Source organism: Thalassophryne amazonica, chromosome 13 (assembly GCF_902500255.1).
Source record: "Thalassophryne amazonica chromosome 13, fThaAma1.1, whole genome shotgun sequence".
In the NCBI taxonomy this organism is placed as follows: domain Eukaryota; kingdom Metazoa; phylum Chordata; class Actinopteri; order Batrachoidiformes; family Batrachoididae; genus Thalassophryne; species Thalassophryne amazonica.
The window spans coordinates 9,435,607-9,453,524 of NC_047115.1; the positions used below are offsets into that span (position 1 = coordinate 9,435,607).

Genomic DNA, 17,918 nt, shown 5'->3' on the forward strand with positions numbered 1-17,918 from the left:
GTCAGCACGTGAAGTGACAGAGCGGTGTCTTACAGCTGATTTACATTCTGCTGAGTGGGAACTTCACAGCTGAGTCTAATGGCAGCTCATCATCATTCTGGATTTAACAATCTGTATATTACAGAATACCATGAAGTGACAAAAAATGTACAAAAAAAAACTATACATTAAAGTGGTAAAAATGGTCAAGCGCAATCATGTATCATAAATAAATGAACTAACAACAGAAGTAAATTCTATACCCATTACTGTACACATAAGAAGAAATAAACACTATTGTGTATCATAAGTAACAGGAAGCAACAAGCGAAGAAGTTAACACTCTTTAAAGGCAAAAATGGCAAACCACAATAATTTGTCATAAATAACAAGTGCAAAAGAAGTAAGAGGAAAACAGTCTATATACAAAAGTTTGCAGGAGGCATCATAATTGTTTGCCACAGTGCTCACTATCCGTGATGTGAAATTCCATCAAGTTGGAGCATTTCTGGGCAACCCTGAGCAGCCTGCAGACTCAAGAAAAGACATCCTCTTTGTGGATTTGGACAAAAATGTGGCAAACCCAGAGAGTGATGCAAAAAATATTCTGCACTCAGATAAGCATTTAGCCCCCTGAGACAGAACCAGATTCAGTCTGTGTGCATAGCAATGCACAAACATTGACCTGGGGGCTGTTGCTTTAACTTTGGCCTGCAAACCACTGAGAGCTGAAGCCATGACAGCAGCCATGGCTTCTTCGTAAGGAAGACTATCAAATGGCTTCACCAAAATCCGGTCCACAACATTCAAATTGTCTGCCATTATGTGCAGCTTGCTACCTAGCTAGCTCGCTAGCTGGGACTGGCGCGAGGCTCGTGTGAAGTTTGTCCGCCTGTGAGTGCTTTGTGACGGTGGAGGAGCTCAGCAGCACCCGCTGCTCGGTAGGGACAGAAACTGCGATAGAAGTCAGAAAGAGTGATAGAAGTCAGTCTCCAAACACAAGCAGCTATAAAAAAAAAACACACCAGAAATAGAAGCTTGATTTGTCGCTAGTCGTTTTTAACAAAGAAAATGCCGCTAAGAGGATTAGGAAAGTCTCCGGTTCAACTCAGAACAGAATGAAATTAAAAATGCTCCCACGGATGTTTACACCAAAAGATCGCTGATTCGCTCATTTCGCTGTCAATCAAAATGGGATTCAGCCTCAGACAGATCATCCAATCATCAAGCAGAAGCTGAGCGTCCGGGCCGGCCAAGGCCAGCCCACTGCCCATAGACCCCCAGACACGCTGAGCGTCCGATGGGCGGGACAAGCCCCGCATTTATCCAATGACTCGTCTCATTTCGCTGCAGTCTTTGCTTCGCTATTAAACTCTGTGGACGCTCAGCGTCCACACTGTTTAAAGCACTGTGAAGCTGCTGGAATATGTAAATCAATACATACCTTTTTCCTTTGCTCGTTTCTCCTTTTCTTCTTTCTTTTTCTTTCGAAATTGGGCACCTGATGGCTTTGATCATTTCCTATCCATGATTATGTCTTACTCCGTTTCGACCACCTCCTCGTCCAAACATTGAATGATTCCCCCCTCCCCCTGCACAAACTCTGCATGGGCAGCGTTGCTCACCTAATGCGAGAGGTGAGATGGGGGGGGCTCTGCCGTAACGTAACCACGAACTCCCCCGTCAGGACAACTCCCCCACCCCCGGTTTTATTATTTATTTATTTATTTTTTGGACAGGTTTTTTTTTTTGACCATTTTTTTTTCCTCCGCACGCTCGTGCCCCCCCAGCCTCCAGGACGGCCCCTGGCTGCGTCCAAATAAAAGTTTTCAGTTATCTGTATTAAATATAAATTTTTTTTCGCAATTTATCGGTTTAGCGTAATAAAGATAACTTTTCAGTTATCGGATTAATGGTTATCAAAGCTAATCTCTTGGTTAGCTGTGCCCACCACTGGTTTGGGTCTCATTAACCTACAGTCACTGTCCTCAAAACCACTGTTGATCAATCAATCAATCAACTTTTTTCTTGTATAGCGCCAAATCACAACAAACAGTTGCCCCAAGGCGCCCACATTGCAAGGCAAGGCCATACAATAATTATGAAACACAGTCTACGTCTAAAGCAACATAACCAAGGGATGGTCCAGGGTCACCCGATCCAGCCCTAACTATAAGCCTTAGCGAAAAGGAAAGTTTTAAGCCTAATCTTAAAAGTAGAGAGGGTATCTGTCTCCCTGATCTGAATTGGGAGCTGGTTCCACAGGAGAGGAGCCTGAAAGCTGAAGGCTCTGCCTCCCATTCTACTCTTACAAACCCTAGGAACTACAAGTAAGCCCGCAGTCCTGAGAGCGAAGCGCTCTAATGGGGTAATATGGTACTAACGAGGTCCCTAAGATAAGATGGGACCGTGATTATTCAAAACCTTATAAGTAAGAAGAAGAATTTTAAATTCTATTCTAGCATTAACAGGAAGCCAATGAAGGGAGGCCAACACCGGGTGAGATATGCTCTCTCCTGCTAGTCCCCCCCAGTACCCTAGCTGCAGCATCCTGAACCAACTGAAGGCTTTTAGGGAACTTTTAGGACAACCTGATAATAATGAATTACAATAGTCCAGCTAGAGGAAATAATGCATGCAGAATTAGTTTTTCAGCATCACTCTGAGACAAGACCTTTCTGATTTTAGAGATATTGCGTAAATGCAAAAAGGCAGTCCTACATATTTGTTTAATATGCGCTTTGAATGACATATCCTGATCAAAAATAACTCCAAGATTTCTCACAGTATTACCAGAGATCAGGATATGTCATCCAGAGTAACGATCTGGTTAGACACCATGCTTCTAAGATTTGTGGGCCAAGTACAATAACTTCAGTTTTATCTGAGTTTAAAAGCAGGAAATTAGAGGTCATCCATGTCTTTATGTCTGTAAGACAATCCTGCAGTTTAGCTAATTGGTGCGTATCCTCTGGCTTCATGGATAGATAAAGCTGGGTATCATCTGCGTAACAATGAAAATTTAAGCAATACCGTCTAATAATACTGCCCAAGGGAAGCATGTATAAAGTGAATAAAATTGGTCCTAGCACAGAACCTTGTGGAACTCCATAATTAACTTTAGTCTGTGAAGAAGATTCCCCATTTACATGAACAAACTGTAATCTATTAGACAAATATGATTCAAACCACCGCAGCGCAATGCCTTTAATACCTATGACATGCTCTAATCTCTGTAATAAAATTTATGGTCAACAGTATCAAAAGCAGCACTGAGGTCCAACAGAACAAGCACAGAGATAGTCCACTGTCCGAAGCCATAAGAAGATCATTTGTAACCTTCACTAATGCTGTTTCTGTACTATGATGAATTCTAAAACCTGACTGAAACTCTTCAAATAGACCATTCCTCTGCAGGTGATCAGTTAGCTGTTTTACAACTACCCTTCAAGAATCTCTGAGAGAAAAGGAAGGTTGGAGATTGGCCTATAATTAGCTAAGATAGCTGGGTCAAGTGATGGCTTTTTAAGTAATGGTTTAATTACTGCCACCTTAAAGGCCTGTGGTACATAACCAACTAACAAAGATAGATTGATCATACTTAAGATTGAAGCATTAAATAATGGTAGGACTTTCCTTGAGCAGCCTGGCAGGAATGGGGTCTAATAAGCATGTTGATGGTTTGGATGAAGTAACTAATGAAAATAACTCAGACAGAACAATCAGAGAAAGAGTCTAACCAAATACCGCATCACTGAAAGCAGCCAAAGATAACGATACATCTTTGGGATGGTTATGAGTAATTTTTTCTCTAATAGTCAAAATTTTGTTAGCAAAGAAAGTCATGAAGTCATTACTAGTTAAAGTTAATGGAATACTCAGCTCAATAGAGCTCTGACTCTTTGTCAGCCTGGCTACAGTGCTGAAAAGAAACCTGGGGTTTTCTTATTTTCTTCAATTGTGATGAGTAGAAAGATGTCCTAGCTTCACGAAGGGTTTCTTATAGAGCAACAAACTCTTTTTCCAGGCTAAGTGAAGATCTTCTAAATTAGTGAGACGCCATTTCCTCTCCAACTTACGGTTATCTGCTTTAAGCTACGAGTTTGTGAGTTAAACCACGGAGTCAGACACTTCTGATTAAAGCTCTCTTTTTCAGAGGAGCTACAGCATCCAAAGTTGTCTTCAATGAGGATGTAAAACTATTGACAAGATACTCTAACTCCCTTACAGAGTTTAGGTAGCTACTCTGCTCTGTGTTGGTATATGACATTAGAGAACATAAAGAAGGAATCATATCCTTAAACCTAGTTACAGCGCTTTCTGAAAGACTTCTAGTGTAATGAAACTTATTCCCCTGCAGGTAGTCCATCAGGGTAAATGTAAATGTTATTAAAAATGACAGACAAAGGGAGTTTTCAGGGAATACTGTTAAGTCTTCTATTTCCATACCATAAGTCAGAACAAGATCTAAAATATGATTAAAGTGGTGGGTGGACTCATTTACTTTTTGAGCAAAGCCGATAGAGTCTAATATAGATTAAATGCTGTTGAGGCTGTCATTCTCAGCATCTGTGTGGATGTTAAAATCGCCCACTATAATTATCTTATCTGAGCTAAGCACTAAGTCAGACAAAAGGTCTGAAAATTCACAGAGAACTCACAGTAACGACCAGGTGGACGATAGATATAACAAATAAACTGGTTTTTGGGACTTCCAATTTGGATGGACAAGACTAAAGACAAGCTTTCAAATGAATTAAAGCTCTGTCTAGGTTTTGATTAATTAATAAGCTGGAATGGAAGATTGCTGCTAATCCTCCGCCCCGGCCCGTGCTACGAGCATTCTGACAGTTAGTGTGACTCGGGGTGTTGACTCATTTAAACTAACATATTCATCCTGCTGTAACCAAGTTTCTGTTAGGCAGAATAAATCAATACGTTGATCAATTATTATATCATTTACCAACAGGGACTTAGAAAAGCGACCTAATGTTTAATAGACCACATTTAACTGTTTTAGTCTGTGGTGCAATTGAAGGTGCTATATTATTTTTTCTTTTTGAATTTTTATGCTTAAATAGATTTTTGCTAGTTATTGGTGGTCTGGGAGCAGGCACCGTCTCTACGGGGATGGGGTAATAGGGGGATGGCAGGGGAGAGAAGCTGCAGAGAGGTGTATAAGACCACAGCTCTGCCTCCTGGTCCCAACGCTAGACAGTCACAGTTTGGAGGATCCCAAAAAATTGGCCAGATTTCTAGAAATGAGAGCTGCTCCCTCTAAAGTGGGATGGATGCCGTCTCTCCTAACAAGACCAGGTTTTCCCCAGAAGCTTTGCCAATTATCAATGAAGCCCACCTCATTTTTGGACACCACTCAGACAGCCAGCAATTCAAGGAGAACATGCGGCTAAACTGTCACTCCCGGTCTGATTGGGGAGGGGCCCAGAGAAAACAACAGAGTCCGACATTGTTTTGCAAAGTTACACACCGATTCAATGTTAATTTTAGTGACCTCCGATTGGCGTAACCGAGTGTCATTACTGCCGACTGTTACAATCTTACCAAATTTACGCTTAGCCCTTAGCCAGCAATTTCAAATGTCCTTCGATGTCGCCTGCTCTGGCCCCCGGAAGACAATTGACAATGGTTGCTGGTGTCGCTAACTTCACATTTCTCAAAACAGAGTCGCCAATAACCAGAGTTTGATCCTCGCGAGTGTATCGTCGAGTGGGGAAAAACGGTTAGAGATGTGAACGGGTTGACGGTGTACACGGGCTTGGTTAGGGCTACGCTTCCTCTCACAGTCACCCAGTCAGCCTGCCTTCCCGCTGCACGGGTCTGGGAATGTTCTATTTGAAGAGTTTCAGTCAGGTTTTAGAATTCATCATAGTACAGAAACAGCATTAGTGAAGGTTACAAATGATCTTCTTATGGCCTCGGACATGGACTCATCTCTGTGCTTGTTCTGTTAGACCTCAGTGCTGCTTTTGATACTGTTGACCATAAAATTTATTACAGAGATTAGAGCATGCCATAGGTATTAAAGGCACTGCGCTGCGGTGGTTTGAATCATATTTCTAATAGATTACAATTTGTTCATGTAAATGGGGAATCTTCTTCACAGACTAAAGTTAATTATGGAGTTCCACAAGGTTCTGTGCTAGGACCAATTTTATTCACTTTATACATGCTTCCCTTAGGCAGTATTATTAGACGGTATTGCTTAAATTTTCATTGTTACGCAGATGATACCCAGCTTTATCTATCCATGAAGCCAGAGGACACACACCAATTAGCTAAACTGCAGGATTGTCTTACAGACATAAAGACATGGATGACCTCTAATTTCCTGCTTTTAAACTCAGATAAAACTGAAGTTATTGTACTTGGCCCCACAAATCTTAGAAACATGGTGTCTAACCAGATCCTTACTCTGGATGGCATTACCCTGACCTCTAGTAATACTGTGAGAAATCTTGGAGTCATTTTTGATCAGGATATGTCATTCAAAGTGCATATTAAACAAATATGTAGGACTGCTTTTTGCATTTACGCAATATCTCTAAAATCAGAAAGGTCTTGTCTCAGAGTGATGCTGAAAAACTAATTCATGCATTTATTTCCTCTAGGCTGGACTATTGTAATTCATTATTATCAGGTTGTCCTAAAAGTTCCCTAAAAAGCTTTCAGTTAATTCAAAATGCTGCAGCTAGAGTACTGACGGGGACTAGAAGGAGAGAGCATATCTCACCCATATTGGCCTCTCTTCATTGGCTTCCTGTTAATTCTAGAATAGAATTTAAAATTCTTCTTCTTACTTATAAGGTTTTGAATAACCAGGTCCCATCTTATCTTAGGGACCTCGTAGTACCATATCACCCCAATAGAGCGCTTCGCTCTCAGACTGCAGGCTTACTTGTAGTTCCTAGGGTTTGTAAGAGTAGAATGGGGCAGAGCCTTCAGCTTTCAGGCTCCTCTCCTGTGGAACCAGCTCCCAATTCAGATCAGGGAGACAGACACCCTCTCTACTTTTAAGATTAGGCTTAAAACTTTCCTTTTTGCTAAAGCTTATAGTTAGGGCTGGATCAGGTGACCCTGAACCATCCCTTAGTTATGCTGCTATAGACGTAGACTGCTGGGGGGTTCCCATGATGCACTGTTTCTTTCTCTTTTTGCTCTGTATGCACCACTCTGCATTTAATCATTAGTGATCGATCTCTGCTCCCCTCCACAGCATGTCTTTTTCCTGGTTCTCTCCCTCAGCCCCAACCAGTCCCAGCAGAAGACTGCCCCTCCCTGAGCCTGGTTCTGCTGGAGGTTTCTTCCTGTTAAAAGGGAGTTTTTCCTTCCCACTGTAGCCAAGTGCTTGCTCACAGGGGTCGTTTTGACCGTTGGGGTTTTACATAATTATTGTATGGCCTTGCCTTACAATATAAAGCGCCTTGGGGCAACTGTTTGTTGTGATTTGGCGCTATATAAAAAAATTGATTGAATTGATTGATTGATCTTGGTTCTCATGTGTTCACACCCAGTCTCACTTCTTTCACAGTTGATCGTTGATGTTCTTATCTCCGTTCCAGCTCTTGTATCTGTTTTCCAAGTACCTAGTCATAGTTCCTCGTTGCTGACCGTGCCTGTTTTTCTTGACCTTGCCTTTTGTCTTAGCCCTTGTAACTTTGATTGCCATGCTCTGACCTCAGCCTGTATTTTTTGACACCTTTGTATTACACCTGTGTGTACCTTCACCTTGTTGACTGCCTTTTTGTGGACCAGACTCTCTGCCAGAATTTATGATAAAGCCTTTTATATCCTCCCCCTGCTTGTGAGTCTGCATTGTCCTACCTCAGCTCCCCTAAGAATCATGACAAATTAACTTGTGCTTTGTAATGTTTTACAACTACATGTGCAAATGATTTTATATGAAAGACAGCAGAACCAAAATTCAGCCTTTCTGAGTAGAAGAAACCTGCAGACCAGCCAATCAGTAAATATCAAGTGAATAATAAATTTCTTGTACAGGTGAGTATTTTAACATTTCTTGCAATACATTTTAAACATTGTTGGTTGATTCCAAGACTGTCGAACTCGACTGTCAAACTCAACTTGAGGAAGTTGGCAGTTTTGGCCGTTTTCAAATCCTCACCATCATCCTGCTCACCAGCCATCGAATAACAGTGCCAATGCACTTCTTGCTGAATATCTTCATTGCTGGTTGCCGACTCACCAATCAGTGTTTAGCGGAGGCATTTTACCCATAATGCCTTTCGTATCTGTCTGTGTTTGTTACAAAACTTCAGAATTACTGCATTATTTAACATTAAAAGATATGTTATATTTTAACTTTGTACAAATGACAGAATGACATTAATTGAGTTATTCTATCGGTATTAATTTTATTTTTAAATTCAAACCATAAGTCAGCACTCTTTATTTTCCAAGACCTCCGCCTTACAGCAACGCTGTTATTGAATAGAGAGTTGAGGTTCACTGCTCCTCTCAGCCGCATCTCTGTGCAAGCTAAGTAGTAAACAGGAGCTTCCAGCAGGGGGCTCAGAGACAGAAGTGCTGATTCATTGTTTGGGTCTGTGGTCGCCTTTGATGCTACCAGAAGCGATCGTGGTGTTAAAACTCAAAATCAGCTTGTCAGTAGTTACAAGTGTACCGGAGACAATACTGGAAGTTATCGGTTAGCTGTAGCTTCCGATAAATTTCTGGGTGGTTTATCGGTTTAGCTTTATAAAACATAACTTTTCAGTTAGCTAATTATCTGTTATCGAAGCTGCCTTTTTGGTTAGCTGTGGTCACCACTGCCCGTAGGACCAGTGACCATAATGCCGGCAACCCGTAGGACCAGTGATTCAACAGTCTCTCAATCACACTTTTTAAAATGTAATATATTAAATGAAGGAAAAAAATGTTGATCCTCGTGTGAGGCATTCAGAAATGTTCCAATGTGTCACATATTTAACTTGTGCTTTGTAATGTTTTACAACTTACGTGTGCAAATGAGTTTTATGAAAGACAGCAGAACCAAAATCCACTCCTTCTGAGGAGGAGAAACCTGCAGACCAGCCAGTCAGTAAATATCAAGTGGAATAACAAATTTCTTGTACAAGTGAGTATTTTACATTTCTTGCAATACATTTGACACATTGTGTGCTTGATTCCATGTTTACTACTGTCTTCATGAAATAAATATAATTATACTTTTTAGGGCTCCACAGACTGTGATGATGATGTTTGAGACTGTCCTCGAGGAGTTGGCAGTTTGGCCGTTTTCAAATCCTCACCATCATCCTGCTCGCCAGCCATCGAATAACAATGCCGATGCACTTCTTGCTGAATGTCTTCACTGCTGCGTTGCCATCTCACCACTGTGATATCAGCACCCTGGATGATGGAGTACACTTCCAAAATTTAACACATGAGCAGAGACTGGCTGTCAGCATTCCTGTGGGAGATGACGGCGGCATGAAGTCCTGGGAGATGTTTGTAGAGCCTCAGTTCCAGCTCCTGTCCAATGGCTCCAACAGCACCAACCTGCCCACAGTTCAGTGTCAGAGTGGATGGGTCTATGATCGCTCAACCTTCACATCCCCCTGGCAACAGAGGTAGGGGGGGAAGTGGTGAGACCTCAGACGTGCTTCCACTCATACAATCGCCTTCAATACAAGCTGAGACTTAAATATTAATGTTTCATCCCCTCACTTGTAAACAGAACTGGCTGTAAAAGTACTGGGTTGTGTTGACCCCCAGTCCATGTTGCATTTGTCCACTTACATACTGATTTCTGAAAATGGATTGAATACATGTAAAAATGCCGGCAGTTCTCAGTTGGTTTGGAGTATTTCTGATTATTGTTGTGACCAGAGATGTCTTTGTGGCCAAGGTGGGGTTCAAACAACAGATTGGCTCGTACGTAGTCTAAGGGTCTACCAGGTCAGCCAAAGAGGAATTCCCCACTCGCTAAGTCAGAAGGAACATCCTTCACATATTTTCTGAACCTTGTTCCATTATTATTATTGTGGTTATTACTGATCCTCTTGAATTAAAGCTCAAAGTTGACTTGACAAGTTAATTTTGATTGATTTAGTTCAGCTCTGTTCTGGTGGCGTAGAGACACATTACAAGGTCAATGTCCAAGTGCGAAGATCTGGCACAGTCCTGGCATTCAAAAAGAAAGACACCAATGAAAATAAAAGACATTTTTAGAAAGTCGATGTCATTCAATAAATTTCCATGACAAGGGAATAAGTCTTCAGTTGATCTAGGCTGTGTTATAGTTAGACCAGAAGACAAGGTTAGGATCTGAAATGCAGAGTAGGATAAAGCCAAATATTTATTGTGTGAACAGAGGACAGTAATACTACACACATTCCAGGAAGGAAGATGCCAGAGTAGGTTAGATGCTGACTTGACCAGAATGCTTCACTATAGAGTTCCCAGACCAGTTGGAGGATGGAACCAAACCAGGACCAGGCAGCCACGACGGAGCTGAACAGGTTGACTGGAATGCTGAGGCAGAAGAAAGAGTTGTCAAAAATGCAAAGATAAACAGATCACAGAAGAAAATCAAGAGAGTAATTCACAGAGGATAAAGAACTAATGCCAGGTCCCACATAGCAGAGTTTCTGGCAATTGTAGAGAATCAGGACCGGAGTTTAAGTACAGGTGTGGTTGATTGCCGGCAGGTGTGAAAAATCAGCTCCGTGGTGGGGTGTCTGGAGGAACAGGAGGGGAGGGGGAGCAGAGCTGACACAGGCAGTACAACATTACCTCCCCTCAATGAGAGCCCCCAGGCGACCTACCAGGCTGGCCCACGACACTCAGGAGTGCTCCTCAGGTCCATAACTCTCCCAGTGTTGGGGAAAGTGTAATGCACGGACCCGCAACAGAGGGCGAAAATGAACGGTCAATAGATAATCCAATAAATACAATTTATTGTGGCAAATGTGCACAACAGTTCGAATACTGCTTTTAGACACTCGATCACAAAATATAATAGGTGACGTGTAGGGCAGGCCCGAGGGTAGGAGACGCCTATCCAGAGAAGAGCCGGGGCCCACAAGGTCCCGCCGCCAACGAAGACCTGCAGTACACTGAAGCCGCCAAGTCCCGAGTCCCCAGGTGGCCTCTGCTTCCAGCTGTCAGATCCGGTACTGCTGGCAGGAACAAAAACAGGTTAATGGTGGGTGTGTGGACACCCAGTAAGCATTAAGCAAACTCACAGTTCTTATCCACTTGGAGGGAACACCTCCACCTCCAGCTCAGGAACAATTTAACGGCAGAGCCTGAACCACTAGAAGTTCGTCACTCCTCCACCGTCCACAAACCCAGCTCCCAGCTGCAAATAGAGGTACAGGAACTCCTGCAAATAGTTCAGAAAAGGATTACGTGCAATCGGCACAACAACGGCTGAGAATTTACCTGTGTGGTAAACTGATATCTCGGCAGAGATGTGGTGTCTCCTCCAGGCTTTTATGGTGCAGTGATGATGATTACTGACAGCTGTCAGTCCTGGCTCCTGGGTAGTAACTGCACCCTCTGGTGCCTGAAACCCGACTACAGGCATGGCGCCCTCTGGCGTTGGCCAGCAGTACCTCCTCTTCGGGCGGCCCACACAACACCCAGTGCACCAGATCCTGGAAACCCCAGTACTGCATTTCCAGAATCTGGTGCACAAGTCCACGCTGGATGGCCATCCACAAGCCGGGCGGAAGGAGGGGGATCAGCAAGAGGCCACAGGGTGCTGGTGTGGACAGGCTTCAGCCAAGACACATGTAATACAGGATGGACCTGAAGCAACTGAGGCAGATGAAGAAGGGCCGTGGCAGGGTTGATGAGATGGTCAACCACAAAGGGCCCAAAATACCTCAGTGCCAATTTCCTGCCCGCTGACTTGAACGGGAGATCCTTGGCTGAGAGCCACACCTTCTGACCTGGCTGGTATTGGGGGGACTGGGGTCTGGTGCTGGGTTGCATGGCATGTAGTCCAGTCCAGTAGTCCAGTAGTAACACACTATGCCAGTATGGTAGCCATAAGAGAGTGAAATAAATGCATCTTAAATCTAGACTTGAATTTCTCCACAGAATCTGACTGTTTTATTGACGTAGGGAGATCATTCCACAAACCAGACTCACAATAATAGAAACTCTGTGGCCCGCAGCCTTTTATTCACCCAAGGGACACAAAGTAATCCTGCACCCTGAGAGCAGTCAGGGGTGCCCGACGGAGGCCCTGTGTCTTTAGCCTTTGGCGCATGCCGCCTCGTGTCCCCCTCTTCCTTAACCCAGACAGCCTGTGGCTTCCACCATAAGTTTCCAGTGGAAGCTCAGGATGGATGATTTCTGCAGGAAAGATCACCATGGGATCCACAGTGCAAACAACATTATTCCGTAAATACAGGAGGAATTCACAGCCATACCGTGGTTCACCAATTCCAAAAAAGTACCAAAAAAGCCTAAAAAGTAACAGGAGGATCATCATACCCCGGTGAGTCATAGATTTTGCTTCCATAACATCCCAATCCAGTAAATTCAGTATAAGATAAAAGATGAAATGCACAACACTGCAACACACACACACTGTTGCTACCTGTTGCCATTACCAGCGCCATCAGATTTAAACTTGTTTAATTGAATAATGCAAGGCAATCTTCTAAGGACTTTATGTGTATGATATTGCCAGCAGTTATCGGCATGTACAACTGAGTATCATTGACACAGCAACAAAAGGTAATCCCAAAATGCTGCAATATGTGCCCAAGGGGTGCTATATGAAGGGAGAAAAGCAGGGAGTCTAAGATGGACCCCTGTGTCACCAAGGGAGGGGGAGTAGATACCAAGGCAGTACAACACTAACACAATATGTGCAAATTCTGTGACTGGGAATTTTGTGGAAGAAAATAAAAGGCCAACGACTATTTCCACATAATTTGTTTGACAAATAACACCAGACATGGAATCTCTCAGTTATATACTTTAATTCCTATGAAATCCCAAATGTGCTAGCATAGGTTACGACTTTGGATGTGGAATACCCACATTTTGGTTGACAGAACTAAAGGAAGTTGGTCACACTAAAGGTGCGTTTAAACATAAGCAAGTAGCGTTACGAATGTCATTTTTCTGTCATTCGTGACACATTCCTGACATTCTTAATGTGACTTAACACATCTGAATTGGTTTCTTAATAGTGTGTGTTGGTGCGTGATATTCTTGATATTCGTGGAGCATGTTCCACGAATGTCACACACCACCCTCCTTTCGTCTCACGTCGTGGAGGTCGCAACTGAGTGTATTGATCCATCTTGATGAGTAGTGATCCTTAATAGAACGTGACAACATTCGTAATGGTTCCTGTGATGGTCTTGGAGCCCAAACTGTCATGCGTTATTACGAAGTGACACGGAAACTGTCAAGTTTTGACACGACTTGTAACGCGGCGTCACATTTCACTGCGCGCCACGGCGAATCAGTTTTCTGTCACGTGTGCACAATCAAACTCGGCTCCAATGTCGTTTCACAGTTCCTGCTGAAGCTCCTCAGGATGCTCCTGCAGGAGTTCCACCTGCTGTTGTAACCGATGAGCGGGAGAACGAGTCTGAGCAACCAGAGGAGCTAGAGGAGACTCACATGCAGCCAGACATCTCTGCACCTCCTCCAGTCCGGCGGAGGAAGAAGCGTGCGCACAATTAAACCCTGCTGCACCGCATTCAGTTTGATTGCTGACACCAAGTCAGTTAAAAGTCAAATGTCACTGCTCTTCAACGCGCTCCTGCAGGTGTTCCACCTGCTGCATGTGCCTGATGTTTGGGAAAATGCGCCAGACGCGAGCCGCATGAAGCCACACATCTGGCTCTGTCTGTCTCCTCCTCTCTGCGCCACTCCATGGCACAGAGCCCAACTATGCATGCAGTCACAAAGTTCTTCTGAAAAACTGCAGCGATCTGAATTCGGTTGGATGAATATGGGTGTGTGTGTGTGGAGAAAATTCACCTCGTTCACAACGTGACAGAACTTAACGATGCGCTGTTACGCGCAATAGCACGCGATAGCGCTTAACAACGCAGAACACTATTCTTGACTGTGCGTAATGGTTCCTGATAATTCTCCGGCAACATGTGCCATTAATCGTAATGTGTGGTAACAGGTTGTAGCAATTCCTGAGGACACCTGACTCCTCTGCCCCGAATACATTCGTGATCAGCGGCCAAGAATGTGTACTTCGTGGCATTCGTGACTTGTCGTCGTTATGTGTAAACGCAGCATAAAGAGCAGCAAAGAACTTCTGTTATAATCTGAACCCTGGTAGGTTGAAATGATTTCTGGCAACACAAACTGCACAGAGTGTTCCTGCAAATGCTAACATTAAAGAGGAAAGCTACTATGAACAAATCATATTGGCTTTTTCACGCTTGTCAAGGTCAGGTATGTGTCATATGTTTTCTGAAAAGTATTTGGATTTTATTGCCACTACATTTGAAACTAATTTGTAAGAATTTATATCCTGAGTATCACTTTGTGTTCTCTGTTATCTCCGTTTCCAGTGGGATCTTGTGTGTGAAAGAAAACAATTAGCAAAAGCAACAAGCACGATCTTCTTTATTGGAGTGGCAACTGCCTCACTGGTGTTGGATTCTTCTGTGATAAGTAAGTGCTGAGTTGAAGCCTATATGACAGCCATACATTTGTTTTAATGTTGTCATTGGACAGATGAGATGTATTTGGTTTTTGGTATTTGGCTTTTTTTTTGGGGGGGGGGGGGGGGGGGGGGGGGGGTTGGCTCAATTTAACACTTGCTGGCTTATGTCAAATAGGTCACACTGTTCTTTTGGTCTGTCTGCTTATCCTTCCAGAAATAAAGAAAACAATGTCATTTAAATAAGTGACATTTAATACAGAGGGAAGCCTTGGGCCTAATTTACTAAAAATTCCCACATAATTAACGTTGAATTGTTTCGGTAGTCATCTGCACATTAGGGTGGTGTTAGGAAAAATGACCTAAAACCCTCTGACACAGACAATAAATGACACACCAAGGACGCAGGTTTCAACATTTAGAATATTTTATTTAAAGCTTTAAAGGTACATGTCAAACAGAGTGTAGGTCTGAAGACAAGTACTCAGAACATTCAGTTTCACGCCACTTATATACAGTCCCAAGGTGTGACAAAGTTCATTGAATCAAATCATATGATGCCATAAGACAGTCAGTCCTCAGAGTCCTTTATTGCTCCTTCATCATGCACTGATGAAAGAATGTCTCGCCTCATCAATCTTATCTCTGCTCTTTGCACACTTCCCTCTTCGATGGCCCTGTTCAGTGGTGGGCACAGCTAACCAACAAGTTAGCCTCGATAACCATTAATCAGATAACTGAAAAGTTATCTTTTATGATGATAACTGATAAAAAAAATTTATGTTGTGGTTTGCCCCTCGTCTGCTGGTTTGTCTGTCTTTGTGTTTGCAGGTGAAGTTGAGGTGGAGCTGCCTGGGTGAAGTTGCCACATGTGTATCTGCTGTGGGTTGCTCGTGGGCCCTGCCCCATCTGTCAAGTCAGCACGTGAAGTGACAGAGCGGTGTCTTACAGCTGATTTACATTCTGCTGAGTGGGAACTTCACAGCTGAGTCTAATGGCAGCTCATCATCATTCTGGATTTAACAATCTGTATATTACAGAATACCATGAAGTGACAAAAAATGTACAAAAAAAACTATACATTAAGTGGTAAAAATGGTCAAGCGCAATCATGTATCATAAATAAATGAACTAACAACAGAAGTAAATTCTATACCCATTACTGTACACATAAGAAGAAATAAACACTATTGTGTATCATAAGTAACAGGAAGCAACAAGCGAAGAAGTTAACACTCTTTAAAGGCAAAAATGGCAAACCACAATAATTTGTCATAAATAACAAGTGCAAAAGAAGTAAGAGGAAAACAGTCTATATACAAAAGTTGCAGGAGGCATCATAATTGTTTGCCACAGTGCTCACTATCCGTGATGTGAAATTCCATCAAGTTGGAGCATTTCTGGGCAACCCTGAGCAGCCTGCAGACTCAAGAAAAGACATCCTCTTTGTGGATTTGGACAAAAATGTGGCAAACCCAGAGAGTGATGCAAAAAATATTCTGCACTCAGATAAGCATTTAGCCCCCTGAGACAGAACCAGATTCAGTCTGTGTGCATAGCAATGCACAAACATTGACCTGGGGGCTGTTGCTTTAACTTTGGCCTGCAAACCACTGAGAGCTGAAGCCATGACAGCAGCCAATGGCTTCTTCGTAAGGAAGACTATCAAATGGCTTCACCAAAATCCGGTCCACAACATTCAAATTGTCTGCCATTATGTGCAGCTTGCTACCTAGCTAGCTCGCTAGCTGGGACTGGCGCGAGGCTCGTGTGAAGTTTGTCCGCCTGTGAGTGCTTTGTGACGGTGGAGGAGCTCAGCAGCACCCGCTGCTCGGTAGGGACAGAAACTGCGATAGAAGTCAGAAAGAGTGATAGAAGTCAGTCTCCAAACACAAGCAGCTATAAAAAAAAAACACACCAGAAATAGAAGCTTGATTTGTCGCTAGTCGTTTTTAACAAAGAAAATGCCGCTAAGAGGATTAGGAAAGTCTCCGGTTCAACTCAGAACAGAATGAAAATTAAAAAATGCTCCCACGGATGTTTACACCAAAAGATCGCTGATTCGCTCATTTCGCTGTCAATCAAAATGGGATTCAGCCTCAGACAGATCATCCAATCATCATGCAGAAGCTGAGCGTCCGGGCCGGCCAAGGCCAGCCCACTGCCCCATAGACCCCCAGACACGCTGAGCGTCCGATGGGCGGGACAAAGCCCCGCATTTATCCAATGACTCGTCTCATTTCGCTGCAGTCTTTGCTTCGCTATTAAACTCTGTGGACGCTCAGCGTCCACACTGTTTAAAGCACTGTGAAGCTGCTGGAATATGTAAATCAATACATACCTTTTTCCTTTGCTCGTTTCTCCTTTTCTTCTTTCTTTTTCTTTCGAAATTGGGCACCTGATGGCTTTGATCATTTCCTATCCATGATTATGTCTTACTCCGTTTCGACCACCTCCTCGTCCAAACATTGAATGATTCCCCCCTCCCCCTGCACAAACTCTGCATGGGCAGCGTTGCTCACCTAATGCGAGAGGTGAGATGGGGGGGGCTCTGCCGTAACGTAACCACGAACTCCCCCGTCAGGACAACTCCCCCACCCCGGTTTTATTTATTTATTTATTTATTTTTTGGACAGGTTTTTTTTTTTTGACCATTTTTTTTTTCTCCGCACGCTCGTGCCCCCCAGCCTCCAGGACGGCCCCTGGCTGCGTCCAAATAAAAGTTTTCAGTTATCTGTATTAAATATAAATTTTTTTTCGCAATTTATCGGTTTAGCGTAATAAAAGATAACTTTTCAGTTATCGGATTAATGGTTATCAAAGCTAATCTCTTGGTTAGCTGTGCCCACCACTGGTTTGGGTCTCATTAACATACAGTCACTGTCCTCAAAACCACTGTTGATCAATCAATCAATCAACTTTTTTCTTGTATAGCGCCAAATCACAACAAACAGTTGCCCCAAGGCGCTCCACATTGCAAGGCAAGGCCATACAATAATTATGAAACACAGTCTACGTCTAAAGCAACATAACCAAGGGATGGTCCAGGGTCACCCGATCCAGCCCTAACTATAAGCCTTAGCGAAAAGGAAAGTTTTAAGCCTAATCTTAAAAGTAGAGAGGGTATCTGTCTCCCTGATCTGAATTGGGAGCTGGTTCCACAGGAGAGGAGCCTGAAAGCTGAAGGCTCTGCCTCCCATTCTACTCTTACAAACCCTAGGAACTACAGTAAGCCCGCAGTCTGAGAGCGAAGCGCTCTAATGGGGTAATATGGTACTACGAGGTCCCTAAGATAAGA

At 43.2% G+C, this 17,918-nt stretch overlaps 1 protein-coding gene across 5 annotated transcripts in view; it reads left to right on the forward strand.

Annotated features, from left to right (window-relative positions):
- LOC117523751 (solute carrier family 22 member 7-like) overlaps positions 1–17,918 on the forward strand; it is a 113,878-nt gene that overhangs the window by 7,577 nt on the left and 88,383 nt on the right. The gene's annotated exons all lie outside the window — the stretch shown is intronic.